This window comes from Macaca nemestrina, assembly GCF_043159975.1.
Source record: "Macaca nemestrina isolate mMacNem1 chromosome 8 unlocalized genomic scaffold, mMacNem.hap1 SUPER_8_unloc_5, whole genome shotgun sequence".
Classification (NCBI taxonomy): domain Eukaryota; kingdom Metazoa; phylum Chordata; class Mammalia; order Primates; family Cercopithecidae; genus Macaca; species Macaca nemestrina.
Window position 1 is genome coordinate 31,018 of NW_027257569.1, and position 8,508 is coordinate 39,525.

At 53.0% G+C, this 8,508-nt stretch overlaps 1 pseudogene; it reads right to left on the reverse strand.

The window, feature by feature from the left end:
* Positions 1 to 545: 545 nt before the first annotated feature.
* Positions 546 to 5,591, reverse strand: LOC139361114 (uncharacterized; annotated as a pseudogene).
* Between the last annotated feature and the right edge of the window lie 2,917 nt (positions 5,592 to 8,508).

An 8,508-nucleotide genomic window follows, 5' to 3' on the forward strand; every position in this document is an offset into this window, starting at 1 on the left:
GTTTGATTCAATCTTAACATGTGAGTTACACATCTGCTAAGTTGTAAAACCTCATGCATTTATAACATTTTATGTATGGTCAAATAGTTCATTAATGTAAATTACAAGAATCTCTAAGAGGTTTTTTTCTGGCATTAGATGACCAAAGGAAAACTGGGTTCTGGCTGGCTTGCGGGCCTGTAGAGGCAGACATATCTGCTGACACAACCAAGCTCCTTCCCACTGACGTGGCCTCATCCCAGGCCCCTCACCCGCATCCCCGCAGGCCCCTGGAGGAGCAAGCTGACCTGCCTACATTTCTCAAATGCACAGCTGTTGCTCACGCTGCAGATGGAGCTCAAGGCACCAGCAGGCCACCACGCTAAAAATACCACGCAGCGTCCACGCCAGGTGACGGTGGTTTTCACTCCATCCCAAAGCCCCATGTATGAGTTTACAGCCGTGAATACTAAATGGAATTTTAGACCCTCAAGACATACTTTGTTTGCTTTCATGCAACAAAGTTAAAAGACTATCACTCAGATATAGGCTCTGAAGCTGTGGAATAATTATTTGGGAACAGATCCTCTGCCACATCAGGATAAGCACTTGGGACAACACCCCATGGCCTTGATCCACACAAACCCATTCAGACCAGAGGCCTCCCGCACTTCTCTGGAATTTCTGTGGATTTCTGTAAACGAGGTATTAGTGCAATAAGGAACAGATGGGTGCCCTTGGAGGGCAGTTTCTGAGCCTCCCAGCCACACGGCCACATTCAGGCTGAAGCCGCCCCACCTCCAGAAACACTGTCCCTTGCCGAGTTGTGCCTGACTTCTCCCTTTTTCCAGAACTTAACAAAACCTGAAAGGACAGGTCTGTGTAGAAAAACAAACTACTTGCGATTCATCTTCCCAGTTCAGGCTACAGGAACCTCATTTCAGCCCTCACTGTGTTCTGACTGTGTCTTGGTTCCCATAAGAAATAAAGTCAGAATTCCAGTCCCTGTCTCCTGGGCGGTGTGGCAGGCATATATACCTTCATTTATATGAGGAAAGGCGTGGCGAGCCCCCTTCCTTCAGTAAAACTGCACAGTTCCCCGAACCCTGATGTCATCCCCCTCACACCACTGTGAACACCGGGACAGAGCACATTTCAATGCGTGCACCTTCGTGGGCTAGTTTTCTATTTCTCCACTAAATCACCCCAATTTAGCACCCTAAGCACTGACTTATTTTCTCACGTTTCTGGAAGCTGGAGTTCAAAACAGGTCCCACCAGCTAACGTCGAGGTGTCGGCAGGGCTGGCTCTGGGGAAGCGACCGTCTCCTTTCCTCCCACAGCCTCTAGAGGCTTCCGCATCCCCTGGTCCATATCGCACCTACTGTCTTCAGGACCCACAGGGGCCCTGGCAGAAATATCAGGAACCCGGGCTCCAATGCTAGGGCCAAGCCTCCCCCACCCTCTCAGCTCCTCACGCATGCCCGTGCAAGCTAATATAGATTCCACTTTAACTAGTGTCACCTGTGTAAGTGCCCAGCTGTGAACTGGTTAATCTTGCCCACACAGACCCCGGGAATAAACTCACAGGCCATGGACCACTCCACAAGCAATGAGTGACCACCTGCTCGGGGATCTCCATGGCCCAACAGAGCCCTCCGGTGCCTCCCTATGGGCTCAGGGACCAGCAGCCGGGGTCTGCCGCACCAGAGGGCCCCGGATAAAAAAGACAGCTCCCATATCAGGAGGCACCCGCCCACGGTTGGGTTCCCGGTACTTTAAATAGCCCAGGTGGACAAGCCGCGCCGCGTGCAACTCCATCACCAGAATAACGACTGCACGTGGCGAGTGCATGGGTGGCCACCCCTCAGCCCAGCTGGCCGCACTAAGCACATCTCCACTGTGACACCCAATCAGACTCAGCTGCTGGCACAGTCCAGGCATCAGCCCCCCAAGAACATTCTGGATCACAATTCACAGTAGTGATTGCGATCAGGGCCACACGTGGCTGAATGTATTTACAGGAGGACGCCGCAGCCGATCTGGCTGGACTGAGAGCATTTCCCACTGTACATTCTTACAACATCATTTTGTTTGCACTTTATTAAAATTTTATGGCTTTTTTCTGCCTATCTACTTTATGGGAGTGTTTCTTGTTCTTATGACTGCAGTGATACTGCGAGCTACAACTATCAATGTGTAAAATTAAACATTTCACAAGCAAGCAGCCAGAGGCACCTAACCCGGAGGCCTGTTTTCTTCTCTGAGCCAAACCTACATTGGACTCAAAGAAAACGGCACACGGAGAGGGGCTGGATCTCCAGCGCCCATTCCTAGGGGGCCTCCTGGGGAGCAGATATGGAGGAAGAAGCCCTGGGCAACTGCACTGTCCTACTAAAGAAATGTGCATTTGGGTAAATGTAAGCACCAGACTTAAGAGATTAAGCAAACCATGAAAAGAAACCACTAATCACAGCTTCTCCAAAACAGAACTAAACTCCCTTTAGTTTCAATTGGAAAAGCAGAAGTGATGATCAGGATACAAAAAAAATGACAAAGTATGTGAACACAGGAGAATGAACAAGGACCACTGTCTCTTCCTGTGTCAGTGGGAGCCTCGCATCTAAGCTGGATTTAGAAGGTTGCTACTTTGGACTGAAAGTTATCCCCACCCCTAGTTAGTAAGCAAGTGGAGTAGAACGCTTCAATTATTTCAAGGTTTACGGGTAAAACTCTGCAACTCTCAAAACCATTTTAATCGGTGTGAATTTTAAAGTGACTCAATCTGTTGGCTGGAGTATCTAACGGCTTAACCATGGGGTCATGTTGGAAAATTTTTCCAATTGCTTTTGTTTTTCCCTACTGAAGATGGATTTGAACGTTCTCGCAGTTTCCAGTTGGCTGGTTCTGATGTTTGGTCCTGAGGAGGCCCAAGTACCCAGAGAGGAAGAATCTGAAACCTCAAGACACTCGAGTGCTGTCTGGGGAGATGGAGACCCCAACCCCAGGGCCACTGATGGACTCAGCATGGGTGCAGGGCCGCCCGACGCAAGGGCCACATATTTGCCGCTTACAAAACAACATAAGCACACACCCTCAGGTGTGCACACATGCTCTGTACACGCTCACGTCTATCCATGCCAATACCAGCACACACCCCCAGGTGTGCACACATGTTCTGTACATGCTTACGTATGTCCGTGCCAACAACAGCACACACAACCCCCGGGTGTGCACACACGCTCTGTACACATCTGTCCCCACCAACACCAGCACACACCTCCAGGGGTGTACACACGTTCTGCACATACTCATGTCTGTCCATGCCAACAACAGCACACACCCCTGAGGTGTGCACACACGCTCTTTACACATCTGTCCCCACCAACACCAACACACACCCCCAGGGGTGCACGCACGCTCTGCACATACTCATGTCTGTCCCTGCAGCCTGAGTCAAACAGTCACAGAGAGGCAGAGGAGGAGGAGGAAGGACGCGATGGGCACTGAGGTCCTGGGCCGGTTCCCCTCCCTACCTCAGGAGAGACCCCTCATGTGATTCTGCCGTCACCCACCCTTCCGCCTCCATCCTCGGTCCTCCCACATGGATCGGGAGGACGCCCACTGCACAGAGCTGTGATGAGCATGAACAGAAGATGGCAGGAGCTCATGCCAAGGTGCTGAGCACAGGGTCTATAGAGTGCTTCTTTCTGCTGTGGCTGACATCATCAAACAAGAGGCTGACATGGCTTCCAGAGAGAAAGTCACTCGCTGAGAAACTGAAACGTGTGACCTAGGAGCCTGTGAAGGTCTAAGAACAAACCAACAAACCAAAGTTTTGTTTGTTTTTCAAACACCATAGCCTGTTTTTTACTTTTTTTAATGCTCTACCTTGGGTATCATTTAGTTTAATTTCAAATTAAGTCCAATAAATACACAAAATCACAGGACTGAGCATGGAGCATTGTTTCACTTCATGTCCTCCAGCCTTTAGGACACATTAAGGAAAGACATGATTCCAGGATTCCCATTAGAAAGGCTGCCCTGAGGCACCTGTTGCAGCAGCCAAATTGCAGCTGTTGATGCTGCCCCCAAGCTGCTTGGATGAAGCAGAAGATTCCGGAGGTCTCCTCTCTTCTGCCCCTCGCCCAGAAGAGGTGAGGGGAGAAAGGTGAGAGAAGACAGGAAGAAGGAGGAGGGAGGGAGGGAGAGAGGAGGGGAGAGGTAGGGAGACGGGGGGGGGCTCAGGGGGAGAGAGGAGGGGGAGGGAGGGAGAGGGGAGGGGGGAGGGAGGAAGAGAGGAAGGGAGAGGGAGGGAGGAGGGGCATGTTCCACCCACCAAGGCAGCTGCACTGCAGAGAGAATGGAGGGTGTGTTGCCTCTCAGGACAGCAAGTTCATGCTGTTTATAACTGTTAGCATAAACAGTGACCAGCTGAGGACAGACTTGGCTTCCATGGAATTCACAGATTCCAGTCATTAAAAATCCCTTCTGAGTTTTCATCTGGAAAACTTTGCAACTGTATTTAGGGACAAGAGGCAGAAGATGAAGCCAACACAATTGGGCTCAAACTGCCATCCTTTTCCTTCTCTCCGCATCCAGGACCCGCCCTGAGCCCCTGAGTGTGAGGACCCGGAGCTGCCTAGCCCAAGGGCGCGGCCCCTGACCAGAGGAGGGAGCTGCACAGGGGGGCCCCCAGCACGTGGATGGCAGGATCTGTGCTATCTCAGTCCCCGGGTCCCAAGCAGAGAAGGTCTGGGGCTCCCAGCTGAAGCTTTGCTGTCTCTTCTGTCACCAAAGTCCAGAAGGACTGAGTGGGACCAACGCCGGACCTGCCGGTTCCTCGGTGGCTGCCAATGTGGCCCTCAGGTTGCGGGTGAGACCCTCTAGGGGAGCCCAGACACCAGTGAGAATCACAGGCAGGAGTGCTCCAGGGGCCCCAAAACACAAGTGCAGCCTGAGGAAGGCAGTGCCCGCTCAGATCCCCGTCCAGGCTTGTGTGCCACACTCGAGAGGCACACGGCACCAGAATATGGTGCTTTAAGTGGCTTTGTGGGGTGTAGGAACACAAAGTGGGGCCTCAAGTGGCTCAGAAGTCACTCCCACCAGCCCGCGGGGACCCGGGCGGCCCCTCTGGTCGTGGCTGGAGTCTCTCCAGGGCAGGCTCCAAAGTCCCGCGGAGGAGGTGAGCCTAGGTCTTGCTCTGACCTGAGGGAGGCCCCTGACAAGTATCCTGAACATGCAGCCACCCAGCTGGCTGACTCATCTGAAGGGACCTGCTGAGCCATGAGCCAGGGATGGCTGGAGAGAACTCGACTAACACACGATCCCTGCCCAGGCGCCCACGTGGGGCTCCCACTAGAAAACTACGGAAGCTGTGAAGACGGAGGTGTACATGGGGCTGTGAGAACCCAGGGAGGAGCCGCAATGGGGACCTGGAGGGACAGAGGGCTGGGCCCCACAAGCAAACGAGGGAGGCCCTCAGTGCCATGAAGACCCCCTGCACCCACCGCTTCAGGCCTGGCTGGCAGCACGACCTTGGCTGCAGGGGCCCAGGAGCACGTGTGTTTGGCAGGAGCTGCCCTCCTGGAGCCGCACTATGGGTACCATCATTTTACAGGCAGGTACCTGATATCAATGATGACAATCAACCATGCCACTCTGAATTACAGCCATGTCCTCAGCGGGTCACTATTTACGCTGACAATTACAAAGAGCTCGAACTCGCTGTTCCAAGAGGCAATAAGCCCTTCATTATCACTGCGGCAAGCCTCTGTGCGGCCCTCCTCCTCCACCGCTTCCCGTCGGGGCAACCTGAAGTCCCATGACGGTGACTCAGAGCCAGCCCAGTAGCTTCAGTGCAGGAAAAATCACAAAATCTCAAACACATCCTAAACATGGGCAGCTGGTAGGAGCTGATTCCTAAATTAAACCTGTTCGGAGGCTTTCTGGGCTAGCACAGCTCTGATCACAGGCTTGCGCTTTCTGCTCCCCTTGAAGGGCGGCCAGGAGGCCAGGCTCTGCCATTCTGCAGGCTCCACTAGGTGGAGTCCGCCCTGTGGCCTCGGTGGCCTGTGCCAGACAGTGTGACCGCCGCCCGCAGTGAACACTCGGCACAGCAGAGCAGGCTTGGGGAAGAACAGAAAGTGACCTCTAAGCCTGCAGAAGACGCTAAGCCACGCACGGCCTCACGCGCACTGCGTGTCAATCACGGCCTAAGCAGGAAACAGTTCTTAATAGTTCCAGTAAATGCAAAGGTCGCCCTGGAAAACTGCGTGAACCTTTCTGACTACTCACAGGTGGAGAGCCACTGCCTGAGACACAAAGGTAAAGAATTAACCTGAAACTGCATATTATAAAACTTATTTTTAAATGATGGTGCTTAATTGAAAAGACTCCCAAAGAATACTGCATTAGAAAGTGACAGAGTGAAACTGTGAGGCTGACCACAGGAGTCCCTGGAAATTTCACCAAATGTTGTGTCAAAACTGGGAAACAGAAGAACCGCACCTGACGAAACATTCGATTAATCACTCGAGTCCTCCCCACATACGAAGCTATGTTAAAAAGTGTTCCCAGAAGGTAAAGTGAGCAGGAGGGCTGTGAACACACAAAGAAAGAGCCACTTCATCCACGGACCACGACAAAAGAAACGCTAACGAGTGCCGACGACACGCTGGAGTCCAGGACTCCAGGCGCAGCTGTGAAGGTGACACTCAGGGTCCCACTGTCCAGATGGGAAGCCAGGGTGGAAACACCAGGGAGCCTGTCCCAGGGTGCAGAGCCAGTGAACGGTGGTTCATACTGGGCCAATCCCAGCTGCCAGGCTTTGGGGCTCCTGGGGACAGAATCCTGTTGACTTCACTCTGGGGTGCGAGAGGTGGCAGCATCCCCCAAAGGCACCGGGAGAAGTGGTGTTACCCTCCATCCCCTGTCCCCGGCATTACCCTCCGTCCTCTGTCCCCAGGTTGCTCACCATCCTCCTCACCTCCAGGCCCCTCTTCCTGTCCTCCCTCATTTTCCTGTTCACCCAGAGCACGTCACATGACTCTTCCCTTTTCAAGAGGCTCAGCTGCACCCAGAGGCATTCCAGCCTATTCGGGACGGGACACACACCCTGGGGAAATGCCAGCACAGGGCCAGAAGGGCCTGAGACCCTCTCACTGTTGCCCAGGAAGGATGGAACAGCCCACCATCATGCTGCTTGTCAGGCAGGATGAAAACTTCTGTGTCCAAAATGTTCTTTTCACTAGAACTGTTCAGACCATTCGTGAACGAATCAGTTAAATACCAACAAGGGCTATTCCCACTTATTCTCTGGCTACAGTTTTCCACCCATCAGCAACCACACTCCTAGGACTTATCCCTAACGAAGTATCAGCGCCTTGGACCTTTTAGGAAAACCTCTTTCTCTCCAGCTTTGTCCTCCTTCCACAAAAGGTGCCTCTGACTGCCTCACTCGCCATACCAGCATTTCACTTGGCTACAGAGGAAAATCTGCATGGGGCTCAGAGGTGGTTGGTCCCCGCATGGGCAGCAGCTCTGTGACATCCTCTGAGGAGCCTGGCCCAGGCCTGCCCCACAGGCCAAGACTCTGGCTTCTGGCACTTGGGCCCCCAAAGCTGCTTTCCCTCCAGGCATCATGCCCCAGGCAAGAAGGCCGGACAAGGGCTCAGGGCTGCTGTGGGTCGAGAAAGCCTCCCGACACCTCCCACTCCAGGAACCCCCATCAGCATCCCAGCATCTGGACCTGTGTCACCAGCCGCTCCGCCGTACAAGAGAATTGGATTTTCAGCTGGGTGTGCTGCTTCCCTAAACAAAGTAGGGTGTTGTTACTGAGGAAAAAGGAAAAAGCTGGCATCTTCTTGGCAACCCCCGTGACATCCAGCCACCGGTTTTCACCACCCCAGAGATGTCCACCCAGGGCAGATAGTGTCTTCAACCAAGTGTCACTGACCCAGAAGTGCAGTAATTAGTACACCTACTCCTTCACCTTTACACCCAAGAAAAACATGTTTGCCAGGCAAATTAGATGTCTGTGAGGTGTAAGGAAACCCCAAGCCTGCTTTAAGCCTCAGACTTTTGAGACAGTTGAGGGCCATGCACACAAGAGCAAGGCTGCACCCGAAAGCTCTGCTCCTGCCGGACGTCACGGAAAGACTGCACGGCTCAGCCACAGGGACCCTTCCAGGAATTCACCAGAGGGACCTCCGTGGTACACGCAACGATGTGCACTTCGTTCAGCCTCGAACAGACCATGCCCTCGTTCCAGGGTCGGTGATCCACCTCCTGCTATCAGCCCCCCACCTCACCGAGGGTCTGCGTCTGCATCTGTCATAACTTTGCTGTTTTACCCGGGTACTAAAATGCAGCATCGGGATGTTTAAAGGTCTTTAAGTACCAACATTCTGGGTGCAGTTCTTGGCACTTTAATGTGGTCACTCGATGCAGGCCTCACAACTCTGAGGTAGCTCATACCTTTCCTACCTAACCAAGGAAGAAACAGAGGCATGGAAGGTGTAGCTCCAAA